Here is an 18,868-nt window from a genome sequence, read left to right as displayed (position 1 = left end):
TCCATCTTTGCTAAAAAGTCTACAATTCTCCATCTCAACCTCCTCAAGTTAACTCCTTTTTTTTTTTTTTTTACCTTTTGTATCTTGAGACAAATGTCACTTCAACACAGTAGCCTCCCCTAGGACCCTCCTCCTCCTTGAAAGGTCAGGACCGCCTCCTTAGGTATAAACCGTAAACTCTTCCTTCATTATATTTATCAGTCAGTCACTGATTAAAGAATCAGAGAAATAAGTATGTCTCCCTCATTAAACTATACTCCATGAGAACTGGCACCCTGCCTATTTCCTTTACCACTAAATGCTCACCGCCTTATATATACACCATGGAATACTACTCTGCCATAAAACAAGAATGAAATTCTCCCATTTGCAACAACATGGATGAGCTTGGAGAAACTTACGTTGAGTGAAATAAGCAAAGCACAGAGGGATAAATACTATATGTGCTCACTCATATGTGGGAGCTAAGAGAGAAAGAAGGAAGGAAAGAAAGACCACAGTGGTGTGTTGGACTTGCAGAGGGAGAGAACATTACCTAAGGATGCAAAGGGGGATGGGGAGGGAGGTTAGGGATAATTGGGGGGATAACTGGGTGGGGTCACAGGGTATAATCACAATTTGTGGTAATGGGCAAGCTGCCAGTATGGATCTGGCCATCACATCTTAGGCACGAGTGGTGACAATTTGCTTTGTACCCTATGAATATTCATAACCAATAAATAAATAAATAAATAAAAACTAAGTCAAAAGGGAAACAAAAAGCACAGCACAAGGCAGTTACTCTCTCTGCTCCACCATTTCACAATGCGATTCCCTGAGTTGCTGTACTCACCACCAGGACAAGACCCTCACCAGATGTGTTTCCTGCACTTTGGACTTACTAGTTTCTGAAACTGTAAGCGATAAATTTTGTTTTCTTTACAAAAAAACAAAAATGAATTTGATGGACAATGGATAAGACCATTGTAGTAGATTGATACAATGGAATCCTATACAGCAATATAAAAGAACAAACTACTGTTACATGAAAGAATGTGAATGAATCTCAAAAAGACTACTGAAAGAAGCCAGAGACAAAATATTACATACAGTATGCTTTTTAAAAAAAAAAAAAATTATATGACGTTCTAAAACTAAATACTAACCTATAGTGTTAGAAATCAGACTGCGGATGCCTGGGGTAGCAAGAGATGTGGAAGATTGACTAAAAATAAGCATGTGGTAATTTAGGATAAGGAAAAGTTCCATTATCTTGGCATAGTAATTGGAGTACGTATGCTTGCCAAACTGTTCACTTACAATGGGTGCATTTAATTGTACATAAGTTATACTTCAATAAAGTTGATTTTTAAAATGTAAAAATAAATGAATAAATGCTCACTACCTAGTACAGTAAGTGCCTTGTACATATTAAATGTCCAATACATGTGTTAAATAATGGCACACCAATATACTCTTGGATAATTTAATGGTCTACTAAGTTCCAAACATTCTACCCATTATTTAATCTCATTTTGATAAAAATTATATATAGAACCCCTTACCAGAAAAAAATACACAAATATACAATGCTATATCATTATTTCAAGAGTTCAAGGACTTTCTGAAGCTTACCCATGGATAAAAACTTTTGCTCCAAGAAGAAAATTGTACGTGGGGGAAAATTTTCTTGAGCAAGATGTCAGGATTTTATCTCTCTGTTTGACTCTGTCACCTCAACTCCAGAAATTCCCTAAATTACTCTTCCTAAAACAACAGTTCTAACCCAACCACAATTCTTCAATGCCAAAAGGATCAAGGCTAAAAGATAAATAAACTCCAGAAATAAGAAATTACTTTGAGCATTAAGGTCAGTGACAAGAAGAAACCAGCTTTGACCCAGGTCCATGCCCTCCATTCCTTACCTAATCCTACAGCTCTCCTGTATGCTGTCTTCTCCAGTTAGTATAGTCTCTCATCCCTTGCATTCCTGCCTGCTGAAATCATATCCACTACATCCAGTCAAATACTACTCTTCAATATAGCTTTGTCTGTCTATCCTAACAAGGGATCTGTCTCTTCCTATGAATTCCTATAGCACTTAATTATACAGTTCTAATGATACTTATATGCTGCCTTGTTTCAAATATGTAAATTCACTCCTCCTGTCAGTTACTGAGCTATTGTTTCTCAGCTTCAAACCCACACTTTACGCTTTGCTTTGTAATCCTGGTGCTCCGACTCTGTGAGCCACATTTTTTTCCTCTGCAGCTGCTTCTCATTGGGATCTGCCAATAATGGTAAAAAGAGACTACAAAGCTGTAGGAAGATGAGACACTCTCCCATCCTATTCTTTTGCTTCCCATTGCTGCCAGTATCGACCGGCAGATCTTCCTTAGGCCATTAGCAGCACATTCTAGTAGCCACAGTTTACTCCAATTTGCAGTTTTTCTGACACAGAAACAGAACCACCCCCTAAGAAACACCAGCACCTGCTAGCCAGAGCCCCCTCTGCAGCATTCTGGGCCTCAGTCCCATTGGGCCCCACTTCTGAGCTCAAGACACTAGCACCAACCGAGCAGCACCCACTTCTCAGAGGTCAGAGTTTTGGCTCCCTTCTCCAAGCTTCTGCCATTCCTCTCTTTGTTCCCCCAGTTCTAGAGATAGTAGCTGCCTCCTCAGTTGCTACCTCCAAAATATCTTACTGTTCCCTTCTGTCATTTTGGTGTTTCAGTTAACAAATCCTTTCTCTGTTAAAAAAAATCACTGGTGTGTTTTCTGCCTCCTGACACTCTTTCTTACAATTCAGAACGAAACTGCTTAGGAGAGCGAGTATACCTTGAGACATCTGATTACCTCTACACCACGATACTTTGTTCATAGAAAGCAACCAAAATAAATATTTAGTGAATGAATGAAAAAACCATATGCCTATAACAGCCTTATCACTTCTAAGCATATCCTTGGAAACCTGCTCAAAGAACTTAATGATTCTTTGGTATATCTAAGAACCTTTTGACAGACTGTAAGATCCTTCGCAAGTGTTTGTTCACTTGGGCGAACTACGGTTTTAAGTGTTCTAGCTTGTACCTGTTTGTCATATTTTATCGCATCATGTGTTCTCACATTTATCTGCGCTCACTTGAGGTGGACATTTTAAATAATTTTCAGGCTTACTTTTCCTTTTAACTCCATCTTTTAATCTATCACCCATCCCTTTCTGATTATTCTCCAATTTTCCCTCTTCTTTCAGGATACTGATATTAGTGTCATACCAATTTCCTCATGTATAAATGAGAGCAGAATTAGATGACCTTCAAAATACTATCTCACTTAGAGATTCAATAATTACATAGTGTCTCACCCAAATAAATCCCCCACATTGGCATCGTTTACTAAATTAGTATTTATGTACTTTGATACATTCTTGTAGCACAAAACACTCAGTTTAATTTTTTTTTTTAAATCAAAAGCCTGTTAGTCCCAAGGCTTAAAGTGACTTGTTCAAGATTAGCCATACTACTGCTACTTGTATTTTCACAAAATCTAAATATACATGCCTCACAGTTTAGAAAGTTCCATATTAAGACTAATTATTTACTGATAATTTGTTTAAAAAGCTTTTCAAACCTATACAGTGGAAAAGAATCACAATACCTTTTATTTGTCTCTTTCCTTCTGTGCTCGGTTATTTCTTTTAAGGCATATGGAAAATGGCTCATAAAATGGTGTTCGAAATCACTGAGGTAATTCTTTCGAAGCCATGATTCCTATTAAAATAAGCAAAGATTATAAAATCTACAAGAAAAAATAATGTGAAATAACCAATAAAAGTTTAAGCAGAAATTTGAAAACTTATTGCTATTCAACTATACAGGTTTCATTACAATACATCTTTTGCCAGTGATATGTAAACACATGTTAAAACTAAAATGAACTGTTACGGCACATAAGTTTCGTCCGCAGATCCTTTTGGTGCTTAATAATTACTTTTACTTGAATTTTATCTGCTGTTTAAGAGGAAAAAAAGGGAGAGTAAATGAGATTTAAGAAAATTCTGAATTTGGACCATTGATGCAATGTTTATAAAATACTTAAGAAAGTCTTATACCTGGTGGTCTATTTATACCCTAACTCTATTCCTCAGCAAATCCATTATTTCCCATTAACGATATTTAACACTTTCACAAAGCAATACACTTCCCAAAATGCTTCAGAAATATTAGTAATTTTATCATTCCCTCCTACTTGAACACTGTCTCTCTAATTCCAGATCATAACACTCTTATTTCCTTCTCTCCGGGATAATCAACTATCCCATTTTGCCAGAGACTGAGTGGTTTCTGAGGATGTGGAACTTGAGATGCTAAAACAGCTGGTCACCCGAAAGTTCAATTGTTTTTCCTTCTTAGTAACCTTTACAAGATTCTTCTATTCTTCCTGACTTCTAAATGTCTGGATTTACCCAGATATCAATCCTTGTACCATTTCTGCCTGAGCTCCAGATTCTATGTACATTTGTATCTTGTACCCTGATATCTCCTCTTCAACTTCTAACAGGCATTTTAAAACTCAACAGGAATAAAACCAAACTCTCCCTATCAACAGTCACCTTGCCATCTGGACCTTAACACAGGCATTGTCCTTAACTCCTTTTTCCTTCACTATGCGCACCGGCAGTGCTGTTGGCTTCACCTGGATCCAGTTACTTCCCATCACTTCAACCACTAGCTACCATTCTACTCCAAGCTACCATCTCTTACCAGGATTACTGCAATAGCCTCCTAACTTATCTCCCTGCTTCTCTTCTTATCCCCCAAAAGTCAGTTCTCCACACAGCAGCCACAGTGATATTTTAAAACATAAATCATGCTTCAAAATGATACAGAAAGGGGAAAAGAGAATGGCTGTACATATATGTACGGCAAACTGGTCATCCATGAAATGATGGTTACTCGAGCTGGACAGTAAGCACAAGGGAATCAATGAGTGTTCTACTTTTGTAAATTCAACATATTAAACAGTTCAATAAACACAGTGCAGATCATGCCACTCTTCTGCTCAAAACCCTCCAATGTCCACCACACTCAAGTTAAAATCCAACCTCCTTACCAGAGACCACAGAGAACCACATGATCTGGCCACACTGTCACTACTCTTTTTCTCCTTCACTTTCTACCATTCTCCTAGCACCTCATTTGCACAGGCTTTCCTGCCTTTCCTCAAATATGCCAAACCTGTTTTGTTCCCACCTCAGGGCCTTTATACTTGCTGTTCCCTATGCCTAGGATGTTCTTCCCACAAACCTTCGCAAGACTCGCTCTTTCACTTCATTCGGTGACATTCAAATGTCTTACCCTCAGAGTGCGTTTCATAACAAACTATCTAAACTCCCCCTCACTCTGTTCCGACACACGCTGTCTTTACACCCTGCTTTACTTTCATCTTTCTTCCTAGTACCAACATTATACATTTGCTTACTGTCTATCAGTCCCACTAGAAGGTAAACATGAGAGCAAGCATCTATCGATCTGTTTATCTCTACGTCCAGAGCCTAGAACAACACTATTCAAAAGGCCTTTTTGAAATGATGAAACTGTTTTCTATCTCTGCTGTCCAATACGGTAACCTCTGCCCACATGTAGCTATCGAGCACTTGTGACCGAGGAATTGGATTTTAAATTGTACTTAAGTAGCCACATTTATAGATGCCCAACAAATCTTAGAATAAATCCCTCAAGAAGCATGACTGCATCTGTCTGTGTTTAGTTGCAAATTCTAATCCTCATGGGGAAAGGATAACAGCAATGAGACACACAGCAAAAAAGTAGCAAGTAAGCCCAGCATTAAAATACAAAGTTATGGCAAAACAAAATTTTCAGAGTGCATAATTACAATTGTGACCCTGACACCCAGGACCCTGAAAGCCAAAGCGAATTAAAAAGTTAATGTTAAATTGTATTTTCATTTTAGAAACAAGCTACATATTACGTATACACACAGTATATCAGAAATAAGCAATCTCAGTAAAGATCTGGGTATTCAACCACTGCAAATAAGATTCAATGTACCTTGAGATTTTTTTTTCAAACCAAGGATCAAAGTTTGAAATTACTACAAAGGTTTTTTTTTTTATTTTTAAACTAGTTGAATACAAATGAAATTTCTCAAATATGCTGCAAATACTAGTAAACTAAATGCATTAAACAGCACCAACACTTAAAAGTAAGTAATCAGTGGTCTTAGAACTGTGTACCTAACCCGGATGTCAACCTATCAACAGAAAAACCTATAGATTTTCTGAGGAAAAAGTTACAATTCAGCCTGTGGTGTGTGATTCACTTTTAAGGCCAAGAAATGCCATTCTGTCCCTCCTAAAGATTAAACCGTTGCAACACAGATGAGCTTGGAGAACATTATTTTAAGTGAAATAAGCCAGGAACAGAAAGAGAAATACAGCATGTTCTTGCTCTATGCGGAAGATAAGAAAGTTGATTGCTTATACACAGAAAGTAGAATAGTGATTACCAGACACAGGAAAGGGGAGTAGGAAGAGGGTGACTAACAGATGCAAAATGATAGCTAGAAAGGATGGATAAGATCTAGTGCTCTATCTAGCACTGTAGGGTGACTGTAAGTAACAATTTATTGTATATACTTTCAATGAGCTACAAAAGAAGATTTTGAATGTTCCCAATACAAAGAAATGATAAATGTTTGAGGTAATGGATATGCTGACTGACTGAATTAAGATCATTACATATTGTACACATGTATTGAAATATCACACAGTACCCCATACACATGTACAATTATCATGTCAATTAAAAAAATGCTTTCTAATAAATATCAAAAACTTAGGAAGGAAGGAAGGAAGGGAGGGAAGGAAGGGAGGGAAGGAGGGAGGGAGGGAGAGAGGGAGGAAGGAAGGAGGGAAGGAAGGAAACAATACTGGAAATTAAAAAATGATTAAGCTCTTATGGGTCACCCAATATCTTAACTAACAATCTACAAATAAAGGTGAATGAGAGAGAAACTAACAGTGCAAGTGGTAAAAAAAAATAAATTACCATGCACTTTCACGGCATTATGTATGGCTAACATACATTTTTATACTTTGTCTCTAAGATAATGGTTCTTATTTTATCAAGTTATTACAGTTCAGTATAACAAATCTGCTAAGGTAAACTAGAGAATTCTACCAGCAGATGCTTTCAAATATTATTCCTATCTGAATTAACCACCCTCCCACTCCAGTCATTTCAGTTTGAAACCGTATCTCAACGCAGTATTCTGGTCTTCAACAGTCTATACAGTCTTTAAGTTTAGTAGCCTATTTTAAGGAACTGCTAAAAAAAAAATGTAGCCATGTTATAAGAACACAAAATAGATCTAAAGCATACTATTTTAAATATCCATAAAATTAAAGCAGATCCTTTGTCAGTGTTATCAAAATAGTAATAGATAATCCAAAACTAGCACAATTAATAAATTTGCAGATTTGTTATTTTGGCCCTACTATCCCATCTACATACAAATACAACTACCAAAGCAGTACCAAAAGTTTACTGGTGCTCATATGTCACCAAACACCAAAGAGGCTTGGAATTTTTATTTCTCGGCTCTCTAAAAACAAAGAAAAGGCTGGTACTCAAAGTCCATGTTGAATATCATTACTTGTCTTTTCTATCTTAGCCTTTCAGATGAAAATAGACCAATTCAAGATTGCAGATTAACATATACTTTTCTAAGAAGCTGTACAGATTATTACAAGCCTAATCACAAACCAACTGCCATATGAAAATCAAGCTTTACTTTCTCCAAATCACACACTATACCCCTAATCATGACTAATTATTTTTTTGCCAGTTTGTGCAATGAATCAAAAGACAGAAAGGCTCAAAACTATTAAACAAAATGCTACCCTGTTTGGAAAAACAACTCAAAAAACGTCCTTACAGATGACGGGTCATGGATTATTAGCAACAGAGCAAGCTCTTAAAAGAAACACACACCTTAATACAATTCCATAAAGCTATTCGAGATTATCAAATACTATTTAATTTATCCCTAGTCATTTTATGCAGCCTTCTGACTTATTCTGAACTTCAGCATAAAATAAAAAGAATTAAAAAAAAAAAAAAAAAGAAAATACTGCATTCTCAGTTTTATCTGTACAAAGGCCACCTCAAGAATTCACACTTGCCTTGTCAAAAGTCCTTGCAGAATTCTTCTATAAACCAGATGCTTCAATCTTTGAAGTCTTGCTCCGGCAGCTGATCTTCTAAAATGTGCTACCATATTAATTTAGCAACACTTCAATCTTACAGTTTGTTCTTCCTTAGTTGCACAGCAAAAGCATGGCAAGTACTACATTCACTACAGCACACTTAAAACAATTCAGGGCTAACCACCCATTCAGTCTGCTCCATTTCTGCTAAATATGGCAATGGGGTACAAAGTGGAAGAGACTACTTAATAAACAACTGTTTTAATAATACAACAGACTTTCAGAAACTACAATACCCTGACATAATCAACCTGCCATAAGCAATACACTGCAACTCGACTGTGAATTACACCTAATAAAAACAAATGAAATCAGGTATATTGTTATCCATTTCACTTTAAAAAAAGGGAGGGAGGGAATTAAATATATTCAGATAATAATCTCTAACTAATTTGTCTCTAAAAACTAATTTGTAGTTTTGCGCAAAAGAAACAAGTTTATAGTTCAACTCTGGGTATTTTTTGGAAAATGCATAACCAATTAGTAGTAATAAGCTGATTTCTAATCTTCCCATTTATGATAAAAGGCATTACTAAGAAAATAAAGAACCCATTAGTTCTCACCAATTTATGGGTTTCACCATGTTGTTTAGAGAGTTTCCACAGAACGGAAATAACGTTAAGAACTTGCTGCATAACCTGTAGAGGTTCTCGTTCTACACCATTTCCAACAGAAGCAGATAGCTGTGGAGGCACAGCTTCAATCCAGCACTCAATTAACAATGGAATTATTATCTCAATAAATCCTTTCAGGTTTTCTGTAGATGACAGGCCTTCATCCACACTGCCTCCCCCAACCAGGTACCTAATAAGGAAGGGAAAGAATGAAGAAAAAGATTAATGATAAATAAATACTTATGGGCCGAGCCCGCGGCGCCCTCGGGAGAGGGCGGCGCTGGGAGCGCGGGGACGCTCCCGCCGCGGGTTCGGATCCTATATAGGAATGGCCGGTGCACTCACCAAAAAAAAATATATATATATTTATTATCCCTTGCTTAATTTAAATCTTAAATACAAAATACCACTAAAATGAAGCTCCATAAATAATTACATTAATCAAGACTAGAAAGAAAAATGAAATTCTAAGATGACAGAGCCAACAGAGATCATCAAGTTTTATTTCTCATTAGGCTTTGCTAGAAATGAATAAATTAATATGCTTTCAAATGACTCCTCCCATCAGTAAACCAAATCAAATCATGAGTAACTATATGAAAACTATGAAATACAACGGCATATCTTCCCATCATAAGCCATCAATGGTCAGCAGTTATAATTCAAAATAGGAAAACTGAGTGTGGACATAACTGAAATCCTTCTTACCGTAGCCTGAACTGTGTGTGAACTGACATTTGGCTGTGAACCCCCATTTTCATAAACCTGGACGTGTTGCTGGTCGTTGGCATGTTCCTTCCAGTTGATAAAAATGGAGTTGCTAGTGGCATGGGGATTTTCTTTTTGTTCCTGAAGTCCTTCACTTTCTCTCAACCTACTGGATCCATCTGCCAAGGCCTGAAGGAATTTACTGAGTCTCACTAAGACTTTCAGCCTCCGTTGCTCCGATTAGGATTTACAGAAAGTATCCAGGACTGGAATCTGTCTCTACTTACCAGTCCTTTGGACAGCTGCTGATGAGAAATAAGTTCTACAAAATTCTTAAGCAATATACTGCTACGGCCAGTAATTAGAGCTGGGTACTGTTCCAGCAGAATGTCCAAAAGTTTTAAAGAGTCCTCCTGAATGCCTTCAGTAATGTGAGTCATGGCACTAGAGAGATGGGCACTTACCAAAGGAAAAAATGGAGAAATTTGTTCAGCTCGTATTTTGGGGGCCAGGAATTGAAGAAGCTGAACTGCTGCTAATCGTACATTAGCATCTTTATCTGTAAGCACAGCAGTCACTTCACTTAATATGTTTGAAAGGTGTGCATCAATTATAAATGGGTACTGAGACAAAAGGTCTTTAAGTCCAAGAAGAGCACTTTGTTTAACCCCAGCATTGTAGTGATGCATCTGTGACAGCAGATCCTATAAATAAAAATACACATTTTGGGTACATACACATACACATTCTACTATTTTAAAAGAAACATGCTAACTAAAATTATGCTAATACACTAACACTCCTTGGAAAAACTACCTCAATAAGTATTTTAAACATTATTTAGCTTTTATTAAGATCAGATCACAGTGTTATCTTTAAGATATTTTTATCTTAATAATGTTACATAATTTTCAGTTAGAATTTTCTCATTTTTACATTAACCTGAATGCAGACTTAGGCACTCTATGATTTAAAGTGACAGCAATCAGCACCATTTACTGAAGACCAACTATAAACCAAACATTAAACATTACATTATGTTCACTTACATACTTTTAATTTAACAGGCCCTTTCTGCCTATTTTAAATTGTCTTTCGGAAGGTGTGTGTGTGTGTTTTATTCAAAGCACACTACTTAACAATTTTATTTCTGGCATAATGTACATAACCTTCAAAAAAACACATAACTTCAAATACCTTTCTGGTATTATTTAACCCTCAGAGCTTAAAAACCAAAACTAGAAAATGCATATCTTTACAAAGACTTGTACTATACACAAATGTTCATAACAGTATTATTCATAAGAGCCAAAAAGTGGAAACCATACGTCCATCAACTGTGACATAACCACACAATGGGATACTATATGACAATACAAAGGAATGAAATACTGTTCTGATACATGCCTCAACACGGATGAACCTCAAAAACAGTATGCTAAGTGAAAGATCAGTAACAAAACACCATGTAGTATATGATTGCATTTACATGCAATGTCCAGAATAAGCAAATCTGTAGAGAAAGAAACTCGATTTGGGTCACCTAACGCTGGGAGAATGGAATGGAGTGACTTCCAATGGATACAGCGTTTCTTTCTGCAGTAATTAAAATGTTCTAAAATTAGATTATGGTGATAATAACATAACTCTGTAAATGCACTAAAAACCATTGAACTATATTCTTTAAAAAGGGTGAATTTTATTACGTGTAAACTATATCTCCATAAAGCTGTTAAAAATTTTTTAAGCAAAACTACTGGTCAAACTTCAACTGACTTCAAGCATTCCACAGGAACCTATAATAAGCTATGTGCTATGTATGGGTTCAAAAATGAGTAAAACAGGATCTTATCTTAATCAGCTATAAAAACAGCTGGTAAAATGTTTATCAAAAGCTTGACACATTAAATAGTTAAACATAAGAATTATTTCCAGATGATATATCACCACATAAGTATTCTAGGGAAAAATCATTATGGGTTTAGTTTAGCAAGCCTTTCTGGAGGAGGTGGGAAAGACGCAGGTATGAGGTCAGATATAGGAAACAGATGAACTCTAAACATTATCCATCAATAAACCCTATGACTCTAGGCAAGCCATTTGCTCTAAGAGTTAAAACAACTTTTCACAGAAACATAACATTCTACATGATTTCAAAAAAAAATCTCACTTAACCAAAACACAATTTATGTCTTACCTTTATGTTAAGTTTCCTATTGTTTGTTGGAAGTGTTCCATTCTCTGAGTTGCTCAGGCAGATGTATTGTCTTTGTTTTAAAGTTTGTTGCAGTAGCATTTTCTAACTTGGGCTTCTTTTTACCAAATTTAGTATTACTTTTTGGAAATCATCTTGGCATTTTCTTTCTTTGGTCATTCTTGAATGCTATAACGAAAAAAATTAATTTAAAAACAATGGATAAAGACAAGAATAAACGATAACAAAAAAGCTATTTTCCTACACTTACATTACTCTAACACTTATTTCAAACATACTCAAGAATCAAGGCCTACAGTGATTATGTCAAAGGATCAAAATATTCAATAGAAAACACTGTTAAGAAATGCAAAAAGTAAGCTGAGTCGAGAAATACTGGCATCAAGAAATACTGAGGGGTGTCATTAACAATAGGCAACAGTCTTGCCACTGGTTTTGCAAGATTTTCTGAGCCATGGAACTCTCTGTCAAGCAACATGCTAAGTGGAGACCTTCCGAAATGATTTTTTTTTCCTTTGTGTGGAGGAAAGCAGCACACTTGCTACAGATATACCCTGTATCTGCTGGGAAGCTTGTAGTCCCTACAGTCCCCTGCGGAACCTCTAGCAAAAGAAAGCAAAGTTTGAAAATCAATGTTATGAATAAATGTAGCCTGTAACAGGAAAAGTTTCATGAATGTAAATGCCTGAACAATGAGTAAGATTCAAATATGCAGCAAGGAGAGTACTAGGCATTTCATGAGCAAGGAAAGTCAAGAGTAGGGCATGGGCCTGGTATAGGCAAAAGTGAAGATCCAGCATTCTGAATACCAGGAATAGCTAGGCAGATATAAACAGGAAACAGTATCCAAAAGAAAAAAGAAAAAAACTAGGATAAAAAGCAGCCTGAAAGGAAATACAACGTAACAGAGGAATAAGGAACAAAGACCAGGTAGGCCACTCCCATAAGAAATAATGCAGGCATAACCATGTCACCTTGCACCCCTCCCTCTCACCACATGACTTCAACTTAAATCCAAATCTTCCTTATACAGGGCATCTTTGATCTGCGTAAAGATGGTCCATTCCCAGACCAATACTTTAAAGAAGTCCTTTATAGCTACCCTAGACTATTCAATAGTTTCCCCACTGGTATTCTTGCCTCGTCTCTAGTGTCTACTCTCTAGACTACTGGCCACAGTCACCACAGAGCTCTTTCTAAACGAAGACCTAACCAAGGCTCGGGAGCTTTCAGTTGTTCTTACTCCTCTCACATAGTAAAAACTCCTTAGCAGAATATATTAGGTCCTTCCAAATGTGGCCCCGTTCATCCTCTCCAGCTTTACCTTCCCACAAGCTAACCTCTATCTAAAAAATAGGCTCTTCCACCTGGTACCAGTTCAACTCTTCTTGAAGCCTTTCCACATGCCACGAAAATAATGAATTCTGACTTCCACTACAGTTGAGTAAGAAACCACCTTTGGAACAAATGAAACTTCTCCTGGTCTATCATAACTATCCTGTGCCTAACTATAAAAACTCACAATGCTATACCTGGTGGTACAAAAAAAAAATGAGTAAAATGAAAGCCTGCACTGCTGCAAGATTAATAAAATGTCTGGTGCAAGACTGCGCAGCTCAAGTTCCAGCCTCGGGTTCAAGGATATAATCTGAATTATATCCAAATTCACTTGACTGCAGGGTTTTACTACATTATAAAATCCCCATGAGCTAGGCTGTGGCTACACAGATCAAGAGCCAATTCTAGAACCATACTGATTAGGTTCTGATCCAGACTTTGCCCCTTCCTTGCTGAACTTATCCACAGTGCCCTAGTTTCTACCTATAAAATAGGGACAACAACAACATCTACCTCACACAGTGGTTATGAGGTAGGTCAAATAAGGAGTAAATGAATTCATACTTGTAAAACACTCAAAACTATGCCTGACACATTGCTAATTATATATGCAATAAGCACAAACATGTATGTGTTCTTAAACTCTCTGGACCAGTACATACCAAGCACAATATCAGATGCATTATGTACATTACCACTCAATCCCACAATACCATGTGAAGAAACTGGTACTAAGCCCATTTGAAAGATGTGGCTCAGAAAGGTTTTTAAGTCAATGCTTCACTTCAGGGCCGGGCCCGTGGCTCACTTGGGCGAGTGTGGTGCTGACAACACGAAGTCAAGGGTTAAGATCCCCTTACCGGTCATCCTTTAAAAAATAAAAATAAAAAAATAAAGAGTTGAAGAGGAATTCACTCACAGGACTGAGCTCTGCAAAGCCAACTTTATATTATACACACTGGAATCAAAATGGTTTGCCTTATTTCATTTATCCCAATCCCAAGTTTTCATCCCACCCACATCTCTAGTTACCTCAGTCTGAAAAAAACAATGGGTAAGGAAAGGAAGACTAAAAAGATGGCCCGGATACTCACCTGGCCTCTTTTAATACAAAAACGGTTTTCACTTATTAAGCAAGCACAATCTGTGAGCTTTTCCTACAATTTACTAGCTGGGACCAGGGATGAAAATAAATGGTACAGGACATTCTGAAAAATTAACCCTCTTAACCCCACCCACCCCAATCCTCTTGGGTCTCTTTAGCCATTAACTACCTGACTGATCTCTAACACACAGATTACTGTCAAGTTTATGCCATGTTATCCATCATTTTGTATTGGTCACACTCATGTTCTGCCTTCGATAGGAAAATTAGGAGGGCTCATCGCCCTTCCTTGACTTTTAAAACTGGCAAGATTCTTTCTATGTAGATCACATTTTTACATTAGGAACTTTGAAAGTTCTACTGTAAGTTTCTGTTATTTTCACCTAAAATAAAGAATTTCATAGCACAGAAGTCAAACAGTTCTACTAAGCCGCTTTCAGAGTAGCTGGTTTTGAGTATACAGTAGGAACTCTGACCTCAAGGACTGAACTCATATCATTGGGTCTCTTAGGGATGTGAGCCCCGATAGTTTTTAAACTATTGGGCTTTAATTCCATATATTCCTACTGCAGGCCTTATCTGTCAATTTCAACTAAAGGCACATCATAGCGTATAAAAATTCAACGGCACCGAATTCCACCTAGTTTGCCTGACACCTCATTACCCTTCCTCATTTCTAAATTCTTTTCCCAAAAAAGTCAAGGAGAGAGCAAGCACACTGCACTAGGCCTTTGACAATCTCCTCTCCAACCCCGACCCAAACTCCACGGAGAGGCCAGTCGGAGGCACCCGACTTCCCCGAAGCAAATGCCCCAGGCAGAGGGGACTCCACACAACTGGTGCTCAGGCAGAGGGGACTCCACACAACTGGTGCTGCTGTTCTGCTCCGTACAGGTCGCTTAACTGCACACCCTCTCACCTGACCGCGTCAACTTCCGCCGCAGGGAAATCAGGGCCCCTCCACCACCGCGATCACGTAACCACGACCCCCGCCGCCGCGCGCAGCCCTGGAGGCGGGAGCCGGAGCGGCAGGCCCCGCCCCACCCCCGGGAGGAGGGGTCGCGCCCGAAGCTTCCCGCGCGCGGGGAGGAGAGCGCCTGAATGGAGGACAAAGCGTGGCCCTTAGGTCCAGCCCACGACTTCCCAGGCCTGCCTCTCGGGGTGTCCTCCCTGGTCACAACTACCTTTTTCTCCTTCTTGCAGACCACCTTTCTTCAGACACGGAGCTGCATTCAGAGAATAGTTTAAATTGAACTGAACTGAGAAAGGGAAAAGTTTGAGAATGCAAGGAGGATGGAATTCCTGGGGACATTAACCTGGGCTACGATGGAGCAGATAAGAATTACTTAAAAGCAAAATACACCTCGTAGCTGTTGCCTGGAAGTCTCAATCTAGGATTTTCCCTAATATTTCAGTTTCTCAGGACTAATATTCCTGCTACTGAAATTAAGTGGAAAATTAAATTAATTTAAATTAATTTCTGAAATTAAGAAAGAAATTAAAATGCCCAGAAAGAAGGTAAAAAAGCAAGGAGAATGAGCCTTTGGGAGATAGTCTTGGCATAGACTGGCATGGTGACATGGAAGAAAGAGCCCCAAGTATGGAGTTTAGATCTTGATTCAAATTTGTCTCTACAGCTTACCAGATATGAGACTTAATAAAGCTGGCAAAGACAGTGAGCCTCAATATACAGGGTAGGGGTTCAAAGCAATGATGTCTGAATCTGGGAGACCCAAACTCTGGAACTAAAACCATGCCTACTCCATAATCAGAGATTAATGAGGCAGCACCAGAAGCCCAGCTCTTCACCGTCAACACAGCCACACCTCCCACAATTTGCCTCCCCTTCTAATTATAACACAATTAACGCAGGCTGATTGCATATGATAACCAGAGAGATGTACTTAAGTAATACAAGCAATCCTTAAATATCATTTCAAATATCAAATTTCCTCTCCACTTAATATTTTATTATTGCTACTAGGAAGTAGCTTATCAAACCCCCTCCTTCATAGGCCTTTCCATCCTATTCTCTCATATGAAATTAATCGGGACCTTCTATGGTCTCTCATTGCACTTCTGTTCAAATTTCTACTATTGGAGGCTTCCGGTCAAGATGGCGGAATAGACAGTCCCCAGCATCACTCTCTCCCACCAATCAACCAATTTATCACTATATAAAAGCAACAACAGCCAAGTTGGGGCCGCTAGAGCTCAGGGGAAGAGGAGGAGAGACTTACGGAGTGCATGAAGGCAGGAGAAGCCACAAGTAGAGAAAGAAAAAACCACTCTGACCATTTTCTGCTGCAGCCACTTTAAGGCTGGAGCTGCTGAGTGCAAGAAGCAGGAGCCAGCAAAAGCCACAGCTGTGCCCTTTGGATGAAGTTGCTTGGACGCAGCAGGGGAGAGGAGAGCTTTGGTGGCCCCCCAGCCAGCAAGACCACTAACTGGGTTCCCATGGACTCATGCAGGAGCGAGGAACCAGAACAGCTGAAAAAAAGGAGCCATTCAGAGGCTGGTGAGTCATCGCAAAGGACCAGCACATGGCCTGTCCCATTGGAAGTGTCTGTAGCATGGGCAGTGGTAGAGATGGGCCCACTGGGGGAACACTGGGGCACAGCAAGGACTGCTGACTGGCACCCCAATCGGCAAAGGACCTCTCAGTGGAGACTGACCAGGAATATGGAACTACAGAGGGTACATTTTGATGAAAAGACTCAGGCCCAGATCAGAGTTTCTACACAACTCAGGTGCACCGGGTCTTTGGAGAGCCAGAAGTACCTGTAAAGTCAACCATTAAAACCACTAAATCAGCGGCAAATTAGCAATTTAGCTAAACCACGCAGCTCAAGTACTGGTTCCCAAAGGAAGTTCCCCATTTTAGAAGTAAGCAAAGAACAAAAAATTAGTTCCAACCCAGGCACACCACCAGTGCCTCGGGGCCCACCCTTGGAGCCAGGGAACGGACCCCCTTCTGCCATAACCAGGCACACCGCCGACACCAAGGAGCATGCCAAAAACACCACCTCCATGTGGGTGGCCCACCACAGCTACCACAATAACTACGGCTGCCATGAAAGCAGCTAGATGCCACAACCACCACACAGGTGGTCCACCAGCCGCTGGAGTGCATTGACACAAGGAGAGTCACCAGCAGAGACCAAAGAACAGAAGAGGATGTGTCTCTCCACAACGCCCATTCCAGAGTGACAGAAGAAGCATGTGCTCTGTGAAAATACTGGGGGACCTAAACACACCTCTCGGCATTGGACAGATCATCTAGGCAACAAATCAACAGAGTAACCATTACTCTTTCAGAGGGAGAGAAGAAATCTAGGGTAATAAGAGGGGGCAGAGGGAAGGGAGAGGGGATGGGAGAGATTGGACATAGGCATAAAGAATAATTATGATTTGTAACAATATATTGATCTGATCAACATATGTTAGTGTTCAACCCCCAAAATATGTGTAATCAATTATGATTCAATAAAAATTAAAAGTGAGAAGGCTGCAGGCCCAATTACACCACCTGTGCAGCACTCACCTCGATGGAGTCCTGAAGAGCAGTGTCAAGCATGGTCAGGTCAGTCAGGAAGGTGCCCAGCTAGGGCACAGTACCCTGCATCACACCCTGAAGAGCAATCAGAGCAAAACTGTCTTTAGTATATTGAAAAGTTTAAAGGTTTCGGTCACATTGACACTGCAGCAAATGGACCTATTCAAGGTCTAATTTGCTAACCTCTGTGAATGAAATGGTTAAAATTCCTACACAAATAGGATAGGAACTCCATGACCAATGTCTCACTTTCAAAGTTATAAAAACCAAGCTTCAGAGCCAGGAGATCATACATGTATGTTCAAATATGTTCCCAGTGGGGTTTATGTTTGGCTTCGGCTCAGTTCAGAGGGAAGGCTTTCTCTGTTTCAGAGTGCATGGACACTCCCAGGGGTTTGGAATGGCCCTGGACAGCAATGGCTTCATCTTCAATAAAAGCAGGTCAAGGCACAATGGAGGAGAGGTATGTACCACAAGAGCATGGGCTGTCACGATGAAAAGGGACCCTGGGGCTAGACTAGTGACTCCCTTTCAAGGAACAGAGGAAGGAAAGGGGGAAAAAGTAACTTTAAAGTGGAAAACCGGGGGTTGGCCGGTTAGCTCAATCGGTTAGAGCATGGTGCTGATAACACCAAGGTCCAGGGTTTGATCCCTGTACTGGCCAACCACCATACACACACACACACACACACACACACACAAAAAAAGGAAAGAATAAAAGCATTAAAATGGAAAATCGAGCTAACTCTATGTTAACTCAGTAACGAAGATCAACATTACCAGCGGCACCATCAACGTGACACCAGATGTCATGCTGACACCATTCACTCCTTGACATGATGTGACGAGAAGAGCATTCACCTCTGTAATATTCTTTCCAAAAACCCATAATATCAGTTTAATCAACAAACAAACCCAGATTGTGGGGCATTCTCCAGGATACCTGGACAGTACTCTTCTGTGAAGGTTATTAAAAAAAAAAAACAAAGAAGGACTGAGAAACTGTCACAAACCAGAAAAGCCTGGGAAGACTCCATGCAGTGTGATACACTGGATTGGGTCC

At 39.2% G+C, this 18,868-nt stretch overlaps 1 pseudogene; it reads right to left on the bottom strand.

Moving 5' to 3' along the window:
* Positions 1-17,817, bottom strand: part of LOC134365903 (testis-expressed protein 10-like) — a 34,654-nt pseudogene extending 16,837 nt beyond the window's left edge.
* Positions 17,818-18,868: the final 1,051 nt, after the last annotated feature.

Source organism: Cynocephalus volans, chromosome 17, assembly GCF_027409185.1.
Source record: "Cynocephalus volans isolate mCynVol1 chromosome 17, mCynVol1.pri, whole genome shotgun sequence".
NCBI classification, from domain to species: Eukaryota; Metazoa; Chordata; class Mammalia; order Dermoptera; family Cynocephalidae; genus Cynocephalus; species Cynocephalus volans.
This window is presented reverse-complemented; position numbering and strand designations above follow the sequence as displayed.